A 23,642-nucleotide genomic window follows, 5' to 3' on the forward strand; every position below is an offset into this window, starting at 1 on the left:
TAGGCCTACACGGACAACTGAAACATAGTTAAGCTCTCCAGAAAATCAGGAAAATTCCTTTGCAAATGGGTGCTAAGTAAGCTAAATTATCGTAGCCAAAAAAAGGTCTGTGCAGTTGTTAAATGTTAAATATGACCTCTAGTTTGGAGCAAATCGTTTTTCCTGATAGCTAATCCTGGCAACCCCTTGGTAAAATAGGCTAAGCTTTTTAAGGTCCCTAGTCGAGTACAGAGACAACGCCCCTGAGTCAGCATAAAAAAGTTACAAAAGCTGAATCTCCGCCCATCAATCCCCTTTAGATAAAGGGACCAGAGTCATTTTTAAAAAGTAAAATTAAAAGATATAAAAAAGAGTAGTAACAGATGTGCAAGAGTGGAGACTGCACTTATAAAAAATGGCTACAGGTTCAAGTCTTCTATGCCTGCCCAAAAAAATCCTAGCCTTATTTAAAAAAAATCTGGTTACTAAAAGTTGTCACCCTGGTATTCCTTTGGAAAAACCAATGGGGTGCCAGCCTGCAAAATCAGGCCTTAGGGTAAGCTTCTCTAACCAATCTGTGCAGAAATTTGCAGGTGACCCAGAATGAGGTGTGACAGTCCATGAAAACTGCTGAGAGACAAGGTTGATGCCACATCCTGTCCTGCCTGATTCCACCACTCCAAAGCTACTTCCTGAGAGGACTGGAACTAAACCCTTGGTGGTGGGACATTCTATCTGTGCTAAGTTCAAAGTCCTCTAGGTTTTTACAGCCATTATGGTGACTCTGGATGGATAAAGGGAATTCTCCATCCAGTGCTGAACAGCCTAGAGGTGAGAGGTGCAAATGTAAATAAGGGCTCAAATTAAAAAAAAAAGAGTAGTAAAGGTTTTGGGAGAGGAGTAAAAAAAATGGTTTATAAAGGATAAAAAAGGATCTAAAAGAAATTGTCTTCAAAAAATGCTCATGTAAATTATAAAAGGTTTGAGTATGTAGCTAATGGTATGAGTATGTTTTGAGTAAAGTTGGTATGCAGTTAATGCAGTAATAGAGTGCACTGATGTGAGGGGTTACTATGCTTGGATGTATATTTCCTAATTGTGAGGGTTTTTCTTGGGCACAAAACCAGGAGGGCACACCGTATGTGCCCCCAAACCAAAGAATGCTGTCTGCCCAAATCTGATAACAATTGTTGCCCCCCTAGCCATATGTTATTTCAGCTGGCACTGTTAACTATAATTCAATCCAGTCCTTACAAGCCTTATATGTTAATCTGGGGACATGTTCATCGTCTGGTTTCTAATATCCTGGCACTCAAGTGTACCTGCACTGTGATACGCAGCACGCCAACCACTGTAAAGGTAATGGAAAAGACCTGCTGGATTCATCACTCCTGTGGAGACAGCGTATAAAGATATTGGACTTTCAGATTCCCAGAAAAATGGACTTTGACATTATTGGGTCCCCAAAAGGATGTTTGTGAGTCACCCTATGTCACTTTTGAGCAAACCATGCTGGAGTAATAAAAAAAGAAAATAAAATAGTCTGGCAACTGTCAAGAGGAGACTAGATAAACAACAACAAAAAAGAGAGAGGGGTCCCAAAAATAATATGAGAGGCTGTACAACTGGTCCCCCTGGACAACTTCCCTAATCCTCAACCACTATTGACCCTCTGGTAATTATTTAATGTCACTGCTACTGTTGATTGGCCCATGTGTAATTAATACAATAATGTCCTTAGTAAAACAAAAAAAATCAAAATTATAAAACTGATGGTCCTACACACCTGGTATAACCCCGTTTGTACTGAGGTAAATAGTCAAAGATTTGACTAGACTAAAATAAAGGGGGGCTGGAATGAGGAGCGTAGAAAATATCTATATATATTTTCCATAAACCTATGTTAGCCATTTGTATTTTTATACATGTATTTCCTTAACTTGCCTTTCTGCTTCTGTATGTCTGCTTGCTAATGCCCTGAGAAATGCAACTCCTGTTCTTGTGGCTAATCTACAACCACCCATTTGTCCTTGGTTCCCAGACTGAGCTACACTGCAGTAAGGAGTATACACATTCCAAGCCGGGAGCTAGAGATGGTAGCCATCTGATACCTACAAGGTCGATCTTGCGAGGGCCAGCAAACTATGGCAAATGTCAACCAATCACAAGCCCGTTACCATGGAGATCCCCCTAGACTCATATCTGGCCTAAAACCATCCTCCTAAAATGACAGCCAGCTAGACTGACCAATGATTAGTCACGACCCCTTTCCTGCTTTGTATTGCACCAATCATTTAATGGAATTATAGTATAAATTTCCCACATGGTGTATTGATTTGTTGCTATTACTTGCTGGGGCCTTCCCCCTACCAAAAAATGTATAAAAGGGGCTGTAATCTTGTGCTCAGGGCCTCTGGTCTGCACTCGACTATCAGTGCGCAGAGACCAGTGCTCGAGCTCATCAATAAACGACTCATTGCAATTTGCATTGATCTTTGGTCTCTGGCTATGGGGCGGGGGGGAGGCTTCAAGTTTCTGAGCACAATATACCCTGATCACCTCATTCAGCAGCTCACCTAACAGCCAACAGTTGGAACTAGAATTCAGAAATAGTTAAAATCCTTGAGTAGATCTCACATTGAGAAGCAATAACTATCCTTTGAAATCATCTAAAACCCTGTCATCAACTTAGTTTCCTAAAATAATAGTTTGGTCACTTCTGCTATTTATCAGTTTTCCAACAAAAAGCATTCTATTGGCCTTTTAACATTGAAACACAATGATGTAAGGACAGCAGTGAGAAAGAATAGTTAGCAACACTATAATTTGTTTTTCTTGGAAATATTTTCTTTTCATGGAAATACTGGCATTAAAATTTTTTTTAATTTTACTCCACCCTGTTTTGGAGTGTTCTGTTCCTCATTTGTCCTTGTCCACACCATTTATGCTACTTTGCTACTAACCTTGTGTTCTGACAATTACACCATTTGAGAGTCCTGAGCATAGACTAGGATGTCCTCTTTACCAACAGTTCTCAACATTTCAGCAATCTTTGTGAACACAGAAAAGTAGGCAGGATAATCTGTTCTAAACACTTGTTATTAATGAGACCCGAGGAACCAACTGTTTGGGGAGAGTTCATCATATAATTTCAAAACACTTAGAAGTAAAATGGATTAATGTATTGATTTTTAGTAAAGTATTTTTACTAGTATCTGTTGGATTCTCTGATCATTCAACTTGTTATATGGTAGCAAATTTCTGCATTATTGGCAAATTACTTTCAATCTTTTAGACATCCATATTTAATTACTTAAGGTATATATGGTTACAATAAAAACTAACTCTATCTCTAAATGTTGTTTTCTTCATTGTTTAATGTAGCAATTCAAAATCACAAGTGACATATTTTACATATTCTCAACTTGTCTTCATGTTGTCAGTTCATTGTCTGAAAATTGTTGAAAGACTGCTAAAGTCTTGAATGTCACATGTGAGTATGACAGCACACAGTGAAAGATAGACTGTATTTATCTGTTTTGAATAGTGGCTAAAATATTTCCCTGAAGGTTTTCCTCTCAAAGGATCTTGGCAATCTTCTAATGGTGAAAATGCATTTTTCACACATCTTGTGAAGCACAGGACTGCACACAGAGAGAAGATGGTTAACTGAAAAACAAACAGTTGCTGCTGAAGGAATATAGCATGAGAAACTATAAATTATGAAGAGACTAATTCTGGAGATTTGGTGGTGATGTCAAAGTCTAAACAAATATAGGATAGATGTTTTAAGAACTGGTCTCTGTTACTTCCTAAATAACTCTATTACTTCATAACTAAATAATGTCCTTATTTATAACCAAGTAATTTATAATGCCAAAGAAGTAGTTTAATATTTTTATACTTCAGATTTTTATCTGTAAAATGAAGGCAGTAAGAAATTGCTTCAAAGATGAAAGGAAATAATATATATAACAATTCAGACACTGTCTAGCCTATTTTACTCTTCCTGTTTATTCAGTTCCTTATGATTACCATTCGGGAAATCATTATTAAACCCTTGAAACTTTATCTATAGAGCTTACAGGATCAGTTCTCTTGTTCTACATGTCTTTAGATGGGTTCAAAGGGGCAGGGATTTTGCAAGTTACTAATAGATAAAGAATTCTCTGATATCATTATTATTGTGATTGCTCTTTTGCCATTTGTTAGCCAAGTTAATTTTCTATAAATGTGAACTGTCTGTCACTAAATATTTTCAATGGTAGTCAATGGTCATCATTCAAAATGAAAGCATAAGAAGCCGGGTGTGGTGGCTCACTCCTGTAATCCTAACTACTCAGGAGCCTGAGATCTGAGGATCAAGGTTCAAAGCCAGCCTGGGCACAAAAGGACCTGAGACTCTTATCCCAATTAACCTCTAGAAAACTGGGAAATGAAGCTTGGCTCTAGAGTAGGGTGGTAGCCTTCAGGTGAAGAGCTCAGGAACAGCGCCCAGGCCGAGTTCAAGTCTCATTACCCACCAAAAAAAAGAAAAGAAAAGAAAAGAAAACAGAAATGCATAAGAAAGCTCTATAAAAATCTTGCAACTTTGCAAGTGATGCAAGCCATAAAATCAAGACTTTTAGTCAAATAGAGTTAGATACGGAGATATGCTCAATCATGTCAGTGACTTGAAATTTCTCAAGGAAAAGTTAATTGTATTGGTAATGTACATTGTTAAAAGTACTTGTATTTTAAGTATAGTCACATTTATATTCCAATAATGTTTTGGATTCATCTTGGTAGTATTCAGAAAGCAGCACGTTTCCATATTTTTAAAGAAAATTCTAGTATATTTGTAGGAAATAGTTTTTAAATGTGTTTGATAGTTATAAATTATAATTTTGCCCAAGACAATGTAGTATACATGACTTATTGGTTGGTATTCTTCCAGTACATAATTACCTGTGGCAGGGGCTCACTCTTTCATCTTAGCTACTCAGGAGGCTGAGACTAGAATTTGAAGCCAGCTTGGACAGGCATATCTAAGGAAAAAAAAAAACTAAGCAAGAACATGAGGTCCTGAATTGAAGCCTTAGTATCAACACACACACACACACACACACACACACACACACACACACACACATATCTTAATTTATTTACCATTTTGTGCATGAAAGAAATGGCTATAGTGACCATACTTATTATTGACTAGAGCCATTCTTCCTAGAAATATTATTTCTAGTAATTATGGAATTAGCACATTATTCAAACACATCAATTGTATAATTTTAAAACAAAGCAATGTGTGATAATATGTAATTATTTTGTATGTTTTACTGTCATTTGATTATTTAGTAGAAGTGGGGAAATTTTTTTTGTTTGTCATGTGGCGTGGACTCTGGGCCTGGGCACTGTCCCCACACTCTTCATCTCAAGGCTACCACCCTATCCTTTGAGCCACAGCACCACTTCTGGTTTTCTAGTGGTTAACTGGAGATAAGAGTCTCACAGAGTTTAGTGCTGAGCTGGCTTTGAACAAAAATCCTCAGATCTCAGCCTTCTGAGTAGCTAGGATTACGGGCATGAGCCACCAACCTGGCTAACAGTGGTGCAATCTTAAAGAGGTATTCCTATGCCCATCTTAAAGTGAGCAAATAAAGATGTACAATTAAATTTAAATCTAAATCTTGGGGTCAGGAATTCTTTTAAGTCGTTATTATTTTTAGCTGATATATGCATACATAAGAAATAGAGTGTACAGTATATATAAACTGATTCTAAAAAAAGCTTAGGTCAGAATGATCTAGAACATTGTCCATTTCTGTACACAGCACAAAGGAAAGCATCTGTACATTTGAATGTTTGCATAAACCTTTATTATCACAAAAAAATCTAAATCATATTGAAAAAGATTATTCTTAGTGATTAAATGGCAATACATGGAACTTTATATGAATAACATTCTTTACATGTTAAGTTATTTCTCAAAATATGGGCATAGAAACAATGTAAAGGTTGCAAGAAAGCTTAGAGAGAGCTTGTTGCAGATCCTCTCAGAGACAAAGCAAAACTGTGAGACGTATGAGTGCTTTTATTCCATCAAACATGTCATAATTGATGCTTGTTTGTAGGTGGAAATATCAATGACAATAACATCATCCATACTTGATGCAGTTAATTTGCTCTACTGGCATTAATTTTATACTTAAGAAGTAGAAAGAGATGTCCCTGACAAAATACATACAATCCCAACAAATGATTAATAAGATAATTTTTGTAATGCAGTGCATTTATAAGAGAGGCACTGACTGTACTCTGTCCTGTTCTCTCCTATTCAGGGACGGATGAGAACAAGCTGTCATAAAGTTTATGTTTTCCTGCAAATTGAAATACTGCATAACAAGAGAGAAAAAGAACTGAGTATTCTTACAACTTGTAGTTTATCTCTTCCTCTGGTCTTGTTATCAAGGAAAGCAAAAGCACTGTTCATACTGGAAGCATTTGTAAAGAAAGTGCTTTTTGTAGTTCTGCCTCAAGATTCATTCTTCTTAAGAAAAGCTGAGACTCCAGATGCTGCTTTTTTCTTTATAATCCCTGGAAGTGATTTCATGGCTACATTTACTATTGCTCTTCTCTTTTTTTATTTCTTAAGTAACTGTTAGCTAGCTACGGGAAAACACTAATCAAGGTACCTTTTTGCACTGACTAGATTTTTCTTTGTTTTTTTTCTTTTCTTTTGTCTATCATGGAGCTTGAACTCAGGGCCTAGTTACTTCATTGAGCTCATTTGCTCAAGGCTGGTGCTCAAAAAGCCACAGCTCCACTTCCTGTTTTCTGGTAGTTTATTGAAGATAAGTGTCGGGGAGATTTATCTCCTGAAGATAAGAGTCTCGTGACCCGGCCAGCTTTGAGCCAGCTCCACAACTTAGACTTTTGCGGAGCTTGGATTATAGGTATGAGTCACCAGCACCTGGCTTGGATGCATATTTTTTAAATACAAACAAAGTAAAATAATATGAAGAAACAAAGCTTAAACCCAACAGTTTAACATAATGTGAAATGAAAAAGGAAGTTCAGTGAATCACTCAGTTCAAAACTGGGCTCATAGCCAAGGTGTATGGGTTTCAAAATAAAAGAAATTGGCAACTTTCCCAGTACAGTTTGCTCACTGTGTGAACTATCCATTTGTTAGCATAATTTGTGTGGATCAGGTTCCACTGAGCATTTTTGCTTATTTCCTGGAATGGTATTCCTTTCAATGTACGAAAGCTAAGCTTCTGACTAGATCAGTACATATGAATACCATATTCCACCCTTCACTCCATGTGCCATTCACTAACATTCTAATCTGTCATATTCTGGGACTTTAGGCTTAAAGCAATAGAGCCCCAATTATGATTTGTGTAAACCTATGAGAATAATCACATCAATTATATGATTTAGCATTAGTTATATGGCTTAGTATCCCTAGCAACGTCTATTTGTCTGCTCTAACAACACATCACAGTGTCTGTTCAACTTATAGTTCTGGAAGGGAAGAAGTCCAAGATCTAGGAATGGCAGATACCATGTCTGGTGACGATTCATCTTTGTTTCCAAGATGATACCTTTGGCTGCTTCTTTTGAAGGGGATAGACTCTATCTTCACAGGGGGGAAGAAACACAAGGACAAAAAGAGGGTTGGCTATTTTCTTCCAACCTTATTTATGAGGATGGTAAACTTATGAGTTCACCATCTGCTAACAGATCTGCTACCATCTTCTGTTGTCATGTTGACAATTATGTATCAGTGTATCAATGTGGAGACACCCATATGCTTTTCCCTCTAGCCTCTCATATTTACCTCCTTACCAAGAAAAATCATGAGATGTCCATTCCAAAGTCTGGGTATATGACTTCTTCAACACAGATGTCTAAAGTCTGGAATTTCATCTAAATCTGATATAGGTAAAATGTAAGGTAAAAGTTGTCCTGAGACAAATTCTCCTCTCTCCATTCAAATGAATGGTATACTTTCAAACTAGAGTGGGTATGTAAACAAGGGCTGGCATGGGACAAACAATCTCATTCTGAAAAGGAGAAATGGGGAGGAAGAAAGGAGCAAAATTCCCAACTGGAAAAGTGCTAGATCTTACAGCGTTAGGTTGTTTTTTTTTTTTTTTTAAGACTTGATATCCTATTTTCTGGAAACCTAGCATGGGTATTTGGTGCCAAATATTGACAGCTTCACTGAATACAAACAAGACAACTCTTGGGAGTTAAGAGTCTTGTCTCTGTAGTCCTCCTATGCTGCAGTTGCTGTGCTAGAGGCATTATAGTAAGAGAGCTCCAGAATGGCTTGTTCCCTATGGCTCCTTTCATCACTACCCTGGAAGTTTTTTTTTTTGTTTGTTTGGAGGTTCCATTCCTGTGGCAATTATCCGTATGAGTTCTGAGACTCTCTTAGGAAAAAATTGAAGCCTAGGTAAAAGTAGTCATGTCTCTACAGCTTATGTGCTCTTTAAACGTGTACAGTCAGTAAAATGTAATCACCACCAAGACTGCCTGTTCATACCCCCTGGAGTTGTAGTCTAAAAAGTATTGACCCATTTGAACCATAGTTAGGGATGAAAATTGGAATTTGCAGAGAACTGAAATGGTCCTGAACAGTGGCTTCCACGTCTCAGGTATGCCCAGGGCTGCTTCTTCAAAACTCTTCTACTTCCAAGGACTGCGATGCTCTTAGCCTGTGGTAGGAGAAGCAAAGTCCTAATTATCCAAAAATAATTCAGGGAAATTCTTAGGTTGCTTTAATGAGAAACTTACGTTAAACTATACTAATCTCTTTATCAATAGCAGTTCAAATATACTGTTGGTATTCCCTCCCACATACAGGAATTTACTTCTTAACGTAGCCCAGGGAAATTTTTCCTATATGCTTTCATTCTCTTCTTTTATTATAAGTGATATTTAAATTAATTCCTGTTTTCTTATATTTTATTGTAAGTAACTATAAAAAGCAGTATAGGTTTTTTTAAACACTGCCCAGAAATTTCTTTCAATAATTTTGCTCTTAACTTCTGCCTTCAACTAAGACATGATTAACATTCTGCCATGTTCTTTATCACTTAATTGAGCATGGCCCTTCCTCCAATTTCTAGTCTTTGCAATCTTATAATTCATCAGAATATACTATGCTATCTGTATTTTACCACTATCCTACTCACAGACTAGATAGTAAATTTTAATGTAAAAAATGTATTTCCAACACCTTAAAGGAACAAGTAAGAATGCTTACCAGAAAAACATATCCAGATATATTTTGAAAATCAATAAGGAAATAAAAGATCCTAATAAACAAACATATGAAAACATTAACTTATGGCTGTTTCTATCCAATCCATCTGTGATGTGCATACCATGCAAAATGAAATGAAATCTGATTTATCTGCTGTAAGGTTGCTTTAAGGCACAAGATATCAACAATGAAAAGAAAGAAAAGGAAGGCAAACTTAGGTATGTCTAGATTTGGGAGGCAAACATACCCCTTATTTCTTCTTGTTGATGCTCCCATATTCAGTTATCATGGTGTGTTTAGTTTAAAGCTTTTAAGCAATAACATTTCCCAGAGAGTAAGAGCATCCTGACATGAATAAGAACAAGATGCTCTGTGATGTGGTTGCCAAAAAACAATGCTATACAAACAGGCTTTAAGTCTATCGTGCAGATCTTGTAAGGAGTAAGTGAATCCTAAGGGTCTAATCTTATGTTTTATGGATTTTATTAGAGGACAACAACATCTTGTCTTTGAGAGATTCTCCCCAATCTCCATCATTAGGCAAGACATCAAAAATCCCCAGATATGATTCTCCAATAAATAAGCATAGGTTCTGGGAGAAAAGCCAATGTGTCTACAGATAATGAAGACCGTGCAGATGTTCGGGTCGATTGTTTGTGTGGGGTGAAGGGGAGCATGCTTGTCTTAACTTGATTCATCCTCAGGCAGAATTTTAGCACAAAAATGTCTAATTACAAGAGCAAGAGAAAAATGACTATACTGATATATTTGACTCACTTTGTTTGCTTTCCTCCAACAATATGTATTATCAGTGGACAGTGAGGAATTGGAATCAAGGGAAAAAAGAAAATGGAGATAAAGTTCAGGAAAACACTTTTTCTATGTATGTGGTATGGGCATACTAAGCAAGCACTCTTACCAGTAGGCCAAACTCCTGGCCACTTGAGAGTTATTTGTATAAAGAGACTCTCTATGCCAGTTTTAAAATGCTTGTGCTTCAAAAACTTGTTTTTTTCTTTCCCTACTTGTATATAGTTGATGCTATTAAAAGTGCCACAAAAATGCATGCAGGAAGATATGTCTTATTCTTAACACATCAGCAAAAAATGTACACAATTCAAAGAAGAAAACGTTAGAAAAATTCCATGGTTGGATTTTGTTGATCTCTCATTTTTTTTAAAAAAAAAGTGCAGTTAAGAGTGAACTACTTCAGGGCCAGGAGACTGGCCTAGTGGTAGAGTGCTTGCCTACCTGCACGAAGACCTGGGTTCAATTCCTCAGTCACATACATAGAAAATGCCACAAGTGGTGCTATGACTCAAGTGGTACAGCTATAACCTTGAGAAAGTCTAAGAATAGCGCTCAGGCCCTGAGTTTAAGTCCTGGGACTAGCAAAAAATTAAAAAATAATTAAAAAATAAAAAGTGAACTACTTCAGACTGTAGACTGAAATTACAAATGGTCTTATTGCTTTCTGCAATATTTGAGTATTTTGTCTGACCTTCACTCATACATATACTAAGTAGAGAGGTGATTGTTAAATAATGTTTTAAGTATTTTATGTAATGAACTATCCCCCAAACATCTGAAAGATGCTATGGATTCAAAATCCAAAGAAAGTAAAGAAAGATGGATTGTTTCTGCTTCATAATGTTGGCAAACTCAATTGTGAAGACTTACATGAATGGCAAATGAGTATTCTGCAGGCTTCATTTGTGTCAGGTTAGCTGTCAGTACATGAAGATGAGAGCTCAAATGATAAAAAGAACCAGAGTGCTACCTGTTACCTTTCCTCATAGCTTGAACTTCCTCAGAGCATGGTATGGCCTCTTACTTAGATACTTGGGACTCCAAATGCTAGTGTTACGGGGAACAAGATGATAGTTGCAAGACATGTGTGATCTGGGATCAGAAATTTAAAAATAATTGCTGAGGTACCCTTTTGTTAGAAGCAGTCACAGACCTATACATTCTCACTCAGAGCCTTGTCTCACAAAGAAGAGTCTGCAACTTCTGTAATGCTTTTTTTGTCAAATACTAATACAAAGTGTTAATAGAAATATTGAAATATTTCCTTTCTTTTTTTGTCAGTCCTGGGGCTTGAACTCAGAGCTTGAGTGCTGTCCTTGAGCTTTCTCAAGGCTAGTGCTCTACCTCTTGAGCCACAGCACCACTTCCAGCATTTTCTGTATATGTGGTAGCCACGGAATTGAACCTAGGGCATCGTGCATGCTGGGCAAGCATTCTCCCCCAGGTCAAACTCCCGGTCACCGTATTTTCTATTATAATAGTCTGGTTATTCTTTTTTTCAATTGGGATAAACATTTTTTTAGTTTTAACAGTAATTATTTTCCCTCTTCAATCATAAATAATAGGACCATGGAAGGGATACTGAACCTTAGAAAGCGATATTGAATATATACTTCTGTGTTTTATTGAAATCATACAGGGCTGTGTACAATTTTTACCTACTTTGCAGGTAAGCCATAAGACACTTAATTTTTGCTATACATAAAAAGATCTTAAAAGCATTAGGTAACAGTGTAAAAAAAAGATTGAGGCAACTAACCCCTATTACCCAACTCGAAAATGTTACTAATAACTAGATACCGATATAATAAAAATCATCCTTCACTTTTCACCTGACCCATTTCATTCTCTATCAGACTGGGTATTTGTGAAGTTAGACATTTACATTTTATCTACCCATATGCCTATCTCACTTGGAGTCATGAGTTTAGATAGGATTTCTGAGTGAATTTCTTTCTATCTTATTTTCCCAGTCAGAGGGACTTAATCTGGTAAAGATGATCTGCAAAGTATTTTCTGTTAAATAGGAAACTGGCTGAGATGACGGACCCTGGCTAGCTGCCTGCTGTAAAGACTCCTTATATTTTTCAGTATGAATTTGTATAATGTGATATCATTTTAGTATAGCAGTGACACAAATAAAATATGTTCATGATTTGCTTAATATACATGAATGAATATGCACATAAACACACATCTTAGAGTACACATGAGTGAAGGATGTGCATGTTTTTGAAAGTGGCAAAGAGGCTGCCAGTGCACCTGACTGGAAACACTTGCTGGAGAAGCAGTGACATTTTTTGAAAAGGGCAAAGGAATCTGAGACCCTTACACCACCATCTCCAGCATAAAAAAAAAGACCAGCCCAGTGGGGGGCAGTCTTGCCTCACAGTAGCAAGCAAGGACAAAGTCAGCATCATTCCAGCCAAATCCCAGCATGGCTCATAGCCAGATGAGCACCTCGGAATTACAAACCCAACTGTGGAAAACTGAAGTTAGATCTTTATATGTCATGCTGTACCAGCATCAATTCAAAATGGATCAAAGGTCTCAAGGTAAAAACAGATACCCTGAAAATATCATGGGAAGGACTAGGAGAAACAGTAGGGCTCTGACCATGAAAGAAATGTACATCACAGTAACAATGAGATTCCACCTTATCCCATTTAGAGTGGACACTATCAAGTAAACTAACAATGACAGTTGCTGGTGGGGATGTTGCCAAAAGGGAGCGCAACTACAGTTTTGGTGGAAATGTAAACTGATTCAACTACTCTGGAAAGCAGTGTATAGATTCCTCAAAAGAATAAGCATAGAGCTTCACTATGAGCCAGCAATCTCACTCCTGAGCAACTATCCAATTGACCACAAACCAGGCCACACTAAAGCCACCAGTAAAACCATATTCATTACAGCCTTGTTTACCATAGACAAAATATAGAATCAACCCAGAATCATTGCCTTGGTGGACCAAGGGATTTCTATATTTCCATCACAAAGAAAGACATTGCCAAATTTGTATGGGAATGGAAAGACTGGAAAAAATTATATTAAAATTAAAAATGATTAGTTTGACTCAAAGAAAGAGACTGCATGGTTTCTCTCATTTGTAAACATTAGATTTTGCCTATATATTTATGAGTAAATACAATGAATAGCAAAATAAAAAATTACACTTGGATATGCTAAATTAAACAAAACTCTTAAATATTCACACAGTGAAACCAAAGAAGAATGTTCTTAGAAAAGAATCAAAAGAAGTTAATATTTATGTGATCAGATAAAATGATGCTCATCAAAACAAATTCCAAGAAATGGAAACAAGATGTTTTTTATTTTATTTTTGTGAGTGGCTTTTTTCTGTTTTTCTCTTTTTGTCACTTTTTTTCTGTGCCTTGTGTGTAAGTTTATCTGATTTGGGGAAGGCTAGGAGAAGCACAGAAATGGTGGATGGTGGTAAGTGAATTCAGCAGGATACTCACTAGACACTATGTTGACATTGAACTATACAAATTGGAGAGGAGGGGAGTTAGGAGGGAAAAACTGTGCATCGGAGGGAAGTAGTGAAACAGTTCAAGAAGAAATGTACTCATTACTTATGTAACTGTAATCCTTCTGTACATCACCTTTATAATAACATTTTAACAAAAAGAAACATGAGAAATAGAGACAGAAAAGCCAAAATATGGAGAGAGGAATGGAGAAAACAGTAAAGGAGAGGGAAATGTGTTAGAACAATATGAGAATGATTGATATATTCAAGAAGATCCAGGGATATGTTTATTTCACAAAACTTTTCTTTAGTAAAAAGTCGGTAGAGCTGGGAAGTATAGCTCACACCTGTACTCCCAGCTTCTCCAGAGGCTGAGATCTGAAAGGATCACAGTTCAAAGGCAGCCCACGCAAGAAAGTCCATTCCATAAGAATTTTGCCTACAAAAAACAACTCAGAAGAAGCTGGAAGTGGAGTTGCAGGCTTTGTTTTTCCCTTGAGAAAAACAGCCCAGGGACAGTGCTCAGGCCCTGTGTACAAGCCCCAGTACCAGAACAAAAAACGGTGGAAAACTGAATGATTGAATCCAGCTAACATTAGGATTTTTAAAAAAGGAATATGGTATGGTAAAGGCTGATAGAAATAATAAAAGATTTAATAAATAAAATCTGTAGGATAGGTCATTAAATTCAAACCATAAAATATAAGCTAGAAGAGATTAACTCATATGTGTTGGCTCTGTCTTTGTACCATTTTATTCAACTTTAAGACATTCCTTTTAAAGGGGGAGCATTATTAGCTAAGTTTAGCATAGTCATAAATATGTATTAAAAGTAACTCTAGATAATTCAAGATCTGTAAGATTTTAAAAAGAATAAACAAGTATTACAATTTTGAGTTGGATGGACAGATCTTTAAATGTGTAGAAAAATAGGAAATTCAGCAGTAGTTTGAGTAAAATTATTTACATTCAGCAGCAAATCATTTTTGGAATTAGTTATCCAGTTTTGCTATGAATTATGCATGGAGACCTCATCTGACTGATGAGAACTTTTATGCCCATTTATTGTCTTGACCATAAATTATGTGTTCAACTCTTGCAACCTTCTGCTAATACACTTTTTCTTCTGCTTCCAGATTAATTCAAACATTTTCTGCTGTCCTCAAACTTCTAAAGCAATCTTTCCTTAATTTCCCCTGAGTCTTGTCATTCAGTCTATGTCCATGGGACACTCTTGCCCAGTATTTCCATCTTTGCGTGTGGAATTTCCATGTTGTCACTTTGGAATATGGCCCCCTGTCTACTTACTCTTTTGCTTCTTCAAGAAAATCACTCCATTATTTCTCTATTTCTTACCTGATCATTCCCACAGATCACAAATACAATTTTTTCCTTCTGTAGTAAAAAAAAACAAGGACAAAATGCTGTTTAGTTCGTTAGTTTTCACCAGTCACCCATTTCTCTGCTCCTTCCACTTTTAACTCTTAGGAAATGTTAGCTATATCCACTGACATCAGATTTTCTCTCCTCTTGGAATCTCTCCTAGTGAGGCTTTAACTATTATTCTGTTCTTGCTAACTTCACCCAAGCCCTTTATTATGCCACAAAGCATATAGCAAAATCTTAGTTTATTGTCATCATCCTCAGATAAATTATTAGTGTTTGACTTTCTGGAAAATTGTTATCTGGGTTTTAGGAGCCACCACAAAAATGTACTTCATTCCAATAAGTGCTTATTCTGTCACACCAGTTGTTCAAGGAAATTATACAAAGCAAAATATCCATAGTGTTATCTCCATTTCACCTTCCTCTGGTGACAGCACTACTTTCATAAAACACATCCAGAAATTTGTTCTCCCATCTTCCAAAAGAACATTTCCCAGTTTCCCAGTATGATGCGCTTTGCTTATTGTAAAATCTCTGTATCGTGCTTTGACCTTTGCTCTCTACAGTCTCCTCTCAGGTGTAGAACCAGAAAACTCCTAAGAAGTGGTAAGTCATATAATCCTCCTCACTCCCTGTGTGAAACATTCCTGTGACAATCCATTTCACTTGGAGTAAAAGGCAATGTTGATCCCGTAGCCTGTGAGGAGCTATGCGACCATGTTTAGGTTCTCCTGCGTTTGTGCCTGAGTCTCATGACCAGCCCTGGCTAACGCATTAGTGTTCTGAAGTATTCTGTACATAAATAGGCCTCAGGGATAGATCACTTTGCTTTGTTTATGACACTATTCTTTTACATATCCACATGACTCACTTCCTCATTATTCACAAGTTATTTCATTAGATACATTCCACAATCATACTATGAAATCTCATAGTCTATTCCTTTTCCTCTTTCCTCATCTTCCATTTTTCCCGGATTACTCGTCTTCTGACATAGTACAATTATTTTTTTTTCATTACTCATTTTCTATGATGAATATCTTAACCACTGTGTCTCGAAGATAGAAAGGATGGAGTGAGGTAAAAGCTATCATTGCTAAAGAAACATCACTAATCAGCTGAGTGAGGCAGACATTCAGTTATTCAGGTTTTTGTCTGGGGTTAAGTATGACATCAGAGTTTCTGTACACACAGTCAGAGTGACCCAATCTGATACTTCATAGTGTTTGTGCCAAACAGGAAATAGGACTGAGGTAACAGCAGCAATTTGTTTGCCAGCTTTTCAGTAGCAATTTGTATAATGTAATCTCTTCTAAGAAAAAAATGTCATTGTCAACAACATGTCAAAAACTTGTGCGTATGTATGCATACACCAATAGAAACACACATAAAAGAATGTGTGGGGGATATATGTGTGGTAATAGGAGAACATTTAAGAACTAAAGAAAAATATGCTAAGTTTAGTCAAGGGACTGGGAGATATGAAAAAAGGACACCCAAGAGGAAAAATTATAAAATTTTACTTGTTAATATCTTTTTTAAGGGTTTTTAATGTTTATAAAAATCAGCTTATTTATTTATTCATAAAATATTTTAGTGTCTCCTGCTAAGTTCTCTATATATTGTTCTATATTATATTGAAAGTGATCTAGTGACTTTCCTTACTTAGCAGAACAAGATAACTAGCAAAACAAGGAGTATAAATATTAATAGAAGGGCTGAGAGTTCGGCCTAGTGGTAGAGTGCTTGCCTAGCATGCACGAAGACCCGGGTTTGATTCCTCAGTACCACATACATAGAAAAAAACTGGAAGTGGTGCTGAGGCTCAAATGGTAGAGCTCTAGCCTTGAGAAAGTCCAAGGATAGTGCTCAGGCCCTGAGCTCAAGCCCAGGACTAGCAAAAATAAATAAATAAATAAATAATAAATAAAATAAATAAATATTAATAGAACTGAAATCCAAGGAGTGTAAATATTAGTAGAATTTTAAAGACCTTGTATGCTCTTTATTTCTAAAGGAAAATGAATTAATACTATAAAAATGTTACGGTAAATACTTGACCTGTGGAAATGATTTTTCTTAATATGGTTGAGGTAATGTATAGAGGGGTTACAGTTACATTCATCAGGTAGTGGGTACATTCTTTTCTTTTTTTTTTTGCCAGTCCTGGGCCTTGAACTCAGGGCCTGAGCACTGTCCTTGGACTTTCTCAAGGCTAAAGCTCTACCACTTGAGCCTCAGCCCCATTTATGTTTGACTTGTTAATATCTTTGAATGAGAAATAATCTTATGGCTCAAAATGGTAGAGCACTAGCCTAGATAGTGCTGAGGCCCTGAGTTCAAGCCCTATTACTGACAAGAAAAAAAAATAAAATAGTTTGAATGGTAAAACTGCATTGGTTGCAGTGATCATATATGTTCAGTTAGGTACAAGTTGAGATGAGAATTCTGATATGTTCTGAAGGCAAAAGGGTAATTTAAAGGCCTAAGGAACAATTTATAGTTGACAGCCAATGACCTTGATCCTTAAGTTTTTCAATAAAACCCATATTATATCAAATTCCTTATTATATATAGAACAGTTAAAAGAAAATGCTGAATTGAAGTATAAAATGTTATAGATTTTTCTATTGTGGAGGACAATAGTTTTATTTTGCATTACAATTCCTTTCCTAAAATACATTTAAATATAATATTTAACAAATATGTATAAAATGAAGTGTAAAGGAATTCAAATCACAAAATATCTGACGCAACAGAATAAAACTAAGGAGTAACTTTTAAAATTAAACAGATGAAACTGGGAGCCCATGGTGCTTACCTGTAATCCTGGCTTCTCAGGAGGCTAAGATCTGATGATCACATTAGTGAGACTCTTATCTCAAATGAATCACAGGCAGCTGTAGCTCAAGTAATAGAGTGATAGCCTTGCACAAAAGAAGATCAGAGACAGTGCTTTGGCCCAGAGTTCAACCCCCGGGAGAGAAAAAGAATTTAATTAAATAAATGAACAAAAAGATGTTACAAAATTTGAGACAACCAAAAATTGAAAAAAATTGCTTAAGCAGAAATAAATTAAAAAAGAGGAAAGAAAAACAAAAAAAGAAAGAAAAAGATGTAAAGAAGAATACTAAGAGAATGAAATAACACATATGAAAGAAGTAATATTGATTATAATAATGTTGGCATACAAGATGAAATGCACAAATGTTAAAACAATAATAATGATGTTGATAACATTTTTTATGCATCTGATAGATTGGATAATAGATGGCATCCATAGATGTCTATTCACAAATTGTCCATAGGACTTTCACCAAATGGACTATCCTATAAGAATTAGGCAAGATAATTACCTACAAAGAATCCCTGTGCCAAAAAAGAGTTTTGAATGAAGAAATGGAGACAGAAAAAAATGTGTGCAAAAGAGCCATTTTACTAGTAAGTGAAAGGAAAGTATAATGGAGGAAGACAAAAAAGGAACAAATAAGGCTTATAACTGCTTATTAAAAGGCAGTTAGTATTCAGTATTCAACACTGTATGTGGTGACTTACATATAATGACTGTGAAGAAAAGAAGAAGAAAGAAATTCAGAAGTAGAAATAAAGTTACCCAGGCCAGGAATTTGGCCTAGTGGTAGAGTGCTTGCCTTGCATACACAAAGACTCGGGTTCAGTTCCTTGGTACCACATACATAGAAAAAAGCTGAAAGTGGTGCTGAGGCTCAAGTGGAAGAGCTCTAGACTTGAGAAAGTCCAAGGACAGTGCTCAGGCCCTGAGCTCAAAACCCAGGACTGGCAAAAAAAAAAATAGCCCAAATGAGATTCATAGAGAAATAAATGAAACAAACCGCAATAAAAAAAAACATACAAAAGTAAAATCAAAATTGGTATTTACTCTGTCTCTGTCTCTCTATCTCTCTGTCTCGGGAAGGATTTGAAAGTTTAGAACTTCTAGTATAATGTTTCCTGGAAATCCTCCTGTATTTTCATTCCACTCTGTATAGCAGAGAAATAAAGCCCAAATCATATGGCTGTTCACTAGCCAGGATATGTAACAGCTAATTAAAGATGATAAGACATGAAAAAGCACATGCTATGCATTCCTTTGTAAACTGGGAACCTGGCCTTCTGTTACAACAGTGATTAAAACCTAATGAAATCTTGGTTTTTCTTGGCCACAATTCTTTCTAAATAATGTTTTTAATCCTCATTTTCCTCTGGGAGTTTCTTCTGCAAAAATGTCTTTCTTTTTGCATATGTGGTTTTTCTAAGTAATAATGGAGTAGGAGAAAAAAAATCTACCAGTTTCTACCCGGCATCTTTGTCAATGTTTTTCTCTATTCAAAATAAAACACAAGCCGGGAGAGGTGGCTCACTCCTGTAATCCTTGCTATTAAGGAGGCTAAGATCTGAAGATCGAAGTTCAAAGCCAGCTGGAGCACTAAAGTCCCTGAGACTCTTAGCTCCAATTAACCACCAGAAAACTGGAAGTGGTACTGTGGCTCAAGAGGTGGGGCAGTAGCTTTGAGCTGAAGAGCTCAGTGACAGCACCCAGGCCAAGAGTTCAAGTTCTATGACCGACAAAAAAAAAACATAAACAACAACAAAACAATACAATGGGGAATTGGGGAAGTAAGATACAATTCATGTTTTCAGTTGTAAGGAAAATCTCCCCTTTTGTAATCTTCTTCCATTTGTATATAGAGTAAGCACTAGCGAACTTTTGGAAGTATTCAAGGAAAAGTTGTGTATGAACGCTTTTAAACACTGTTACAGTAAACACAGTGTTCATACATTAACATGGTCATTGCAGCATTATTTACCATAGCTAAGATATGGAACCAATCCAGATGCCCTTCAGAAGATGAATGGATTAAGAAAATGTGGTATTTATACACATCAAATTCTATGCTGCCATCGAAAAGAATGACAACACTTCATTCGTAAGGAAATGGAAAGACTTGGAAACAATCATGTTAAGTGAAGTAAGCCAAACCCAAAGAAACAATGACTCCATTGCATTAATTAGTACATGTCTAAGGTAGTCCTAGCAGAGGCTTGCAATAGCTAGTTATGTGCATATGACCAGATATGATACTAATTGAAATGAACTCCAAGATATGGAAAATGAGGGGTTTCTCTGTTGTTTTCAAGACACTTTGTGAAGTTATTCCCCCATTGGCTTATCTCCTGTTGTCACTGAATTTGATTTTGGTACCCTGTGTCATATATATATATATATATATATATATATATATATATATATGCGTGTGTATATATATGTACACACATTTATCTGATTTGGGAAAGGTAAGGAAAATAACAAAATGGTGAAACAAAAGAAAAAGGGTGAGAAAATGCAGCAGCTACATTCACAAGACAATGTTGGAAATGAGCTTTACAAATTGGGGTGGAGGAAAGAGGGAAAGCAAGAAAGAAATGAGGGAGGGGTAACAATGTTCAATAAGAAATATGCACATTATCTTACATATGTAACTGCAACCCCTCTGTACATCACCTTGACAATAAAATTAAATTAATTAAAAAAAAAAAAAAACAGGCTCGGAGTTTGGCCTAGTGGTAGAGTGCTTGCCTAGCATGCACGAAGACTGGAGTTCAGTTCCTAGAAAAAAGCTGGAAGTGGTGCTGAAGCTCAAGTGGTAGAGCTCTAACCTTGAGAAAGTCCAAGGACAGTGCTCAGGCCCTAAGGTCAAGCCCAGGACTGGTAAAAACAAAAACAACAACAAACAGAAACAAACCAAACAAAAGCCAGCTCTGAATGTTAGGCCTTCTCATAGGAGCAGAGCTCGCTGAGGACTTCATCCGGCTTTATCATGTGCTGCCACCATGTGGATAATGCCTAGTAGTGCTTACTAGATATGAGAGATCCAGACTATTAGAATTTTCATAGTTTTGCTTACGGAATAGAAGTTAATCTAGATGTACATGTATATAATGGATATCTTGTTATTTATTCAACATATTACATGCATGTATGTTACAAAATAAACTGCATATATGTATGTATAAGTGTGTTAAAACAATACATTTAATAAGAAACTTTGCAAATATCCTTTAGTCAATAGATTTCTTGATATTTATCATGAGATAGCTTAGCATAGTGTTATTTGTGTATGTATGTATTTATTTATTTTTTGTGGGTCATGGGGCTTGAACTCTGGGCCTGGGTACTGTCTCTGAGCTCCTCAGCTCAAGGCTACCACCCTACCCCTTGAGGCAAGCCCCACTTTTCGTTTTCTAGTGATTTATTGAAGATAAAGAGTCCCACGTTCTTTAGTGTCCAGGCTGGCTTTGCACCATGATCCTCAGATCTCAGCCTTCTGAGTAGCTAGGATTACAGGTGTGATCCACCGCACCCAGCAAGATAGTGTTATTTATAAATTAAAGTTATGAATATTTCTTACAGCAGGCTTGGAGAGACAAAAGATGCACTTTTATTTCATATGTATAAGCTAGATCTAACTTAGAAATTTACAAAAACAACAATGTGCATACAGGATTGTACGCAAGTGCACACAAATGTCTTAACCAAAATGAGGTACTTTCAGAGAACAATTTAAATGGTGCAATTCCTTAGAAAAATTGTCCAATAAAATGAATACCTGGTAACTGGCACCTAACCAGTATCAGAAGAGATCAAGAAGAAATGAAGGAGAAATGAAGAGGGGAAAGAGGAAGAAGAAAGTCATAATATTCATGTACAACATAAGGAAGAAAATTGGGTTGGGAGGGATGGGAAGAGTGATGGAAGGATGACATCAGTCAAAATACATTGTACTCATGAATGGGTTTGTTGAATGGTGACATCTTGACAACTACTTATATGCAGTAAAATATTATTTAAAAATTATCAGTACTTCAATCAACCATGATTTGAAAACACTAAATGCAAATGGTCAGAAACAATTTATAAGTTAAAATAATTATATGAATACATCAAAAAGTGGATTTCCTTAGCATCATACAGGATCACTAATGTATCCAGTAGGGTTATTTTTTTTGGCAATCATGGGGCTTGACCTCAGGGCCTGAGGACTGTCCTTGAACTTTTCTCAAGGCTAGAGCTCTACCACTTGAGCCACAGCACCACTTCCATCTTTTTTCTATGTATGTGGTACTGAGGAATCGAACCCAGGCCTTCATGCATGCTAGGCAAGCACTCTACCACTAGTCCTAACTCCCAGCCCTCACTAGGGTTATTTTAACAGCAATTAACCTCTACTTTGCATGAGTATAGTGTACTATTAGATTACATTGCCTGTCAAGTTGAATCACCGTCTTAATTTGGTTTTCCTAGTCTAACTTATGATTACATATTAGTTATTGAAGTTTAATTGTATTATCAAATGTTTTTATGGAGAGTAGATAAAATTTCTAAAGTAACATGTAATAATGTTAGATGAGATTTATTTCTATTTAATTGAATTTTTAAAATGTAATTATTTCAAGGAAGTCACGTTTGTTTTTGCTTAAAAGTATTAAAATCTGAAATTCTCTATCTTTTCTTTATAGATAGTCTACTATGTAACTTTACAGTGATGAGAAGATAAAAAAAAAATTAGGTTGTGGCTTGGCTGTGGTGAGTCATGTCCGTGACCCTAGCTGCTTAGGAGACTAAACTCTGAGAACTGTGATTGAAAAGCAGCCTGAGCAAAAAGGTTCATGAAATTCTTATCTGCAATTAAAAACCAAAAGAGTTAGAAGTAAAACTGTGGCTAACATGCTAACACTGAGCAATGAAGCTCAGAGATAGTGCCCAGGCCCTGAGTCCAAGCCCAGGACTGGCACACACACACACACACACACACACACACACACACACACACACACACACACAGACTCACATACCCATACACCCACCCCCCCCCACACACACAATTATCTTGCCAGTTATCTACATTCAAAAGTACTCTGGGAACTTAAATCCTTTCAATGTAATGAGATAGTATTTGTTTACTAAGGTCAACTGAATAAGACCAAAATAAGGTCATATACATACATTATAGAAAACAATGTACTAAAATGTTAATCTCAGCAAAAAATTTTGGCAAGAATATCTAGAACAATGTTTAATCAGTTTTCTGGGCATCTTTGCTCAGTGAAGTTGACACATAAATTTAAGCATGGCATAGAGCTTCAAGATGTCTAAGTCATCTATGAGCTAACTTCAGGAGGTGGGTACTGCCAAACTGAGTTCAGAATATACACTCACCCATCAAATGAGGGGCTGGGAGTGTGGCTTACTGGTAGAGTGCTCGCCTAGCATACATGAAGCCTTATGTTCGATTCCTTGGTACCACATACACAGAAAAAGCTGGAACAGTGCTATGGCTCAAGTGATAGAGCACCAGCTTTGAGAAAGCTCAAGGAGAGTTCCCAGGCCCTAAGTTCAAGACCCAGGACCTGCAAAACAGGAAATGATTGCTGCTTGAAGCTATCTAATTTCTGGACCTTAAAAAATAATTACATCTATTATAATGAGGAAAAATAAACTCAGATGAAAATGATAAGAACACATATGACATAAAAATTTTAAGTACTTATTAAAATGGATAATATTGTAGCATAAGCTGCAAAACACTGTTGTCTTACAGAAACAGCTTAGTTGTATACCCTGCTATTAGAGAGAAACTGTAGTCTGCATAACCCAGTATCAGGTTATGCCAAGCCAAAAGCATTGCTAAG

The sequence above is a fragment of the Megascapheus bottae genome, chromosome 13 (assembly GCF_031878675.1).
Source record: "Megascapheus bottae isolate mThoBot1 chromosome 13, mThoBot2.hap1, whole genome shotgun sequence".
Lineage (NCBI taxonomy): Eukaryota > Metazoa > Chordata > Mammalia > Rodentia > Geomyidae > Megascapheus > Megascapheus bottae.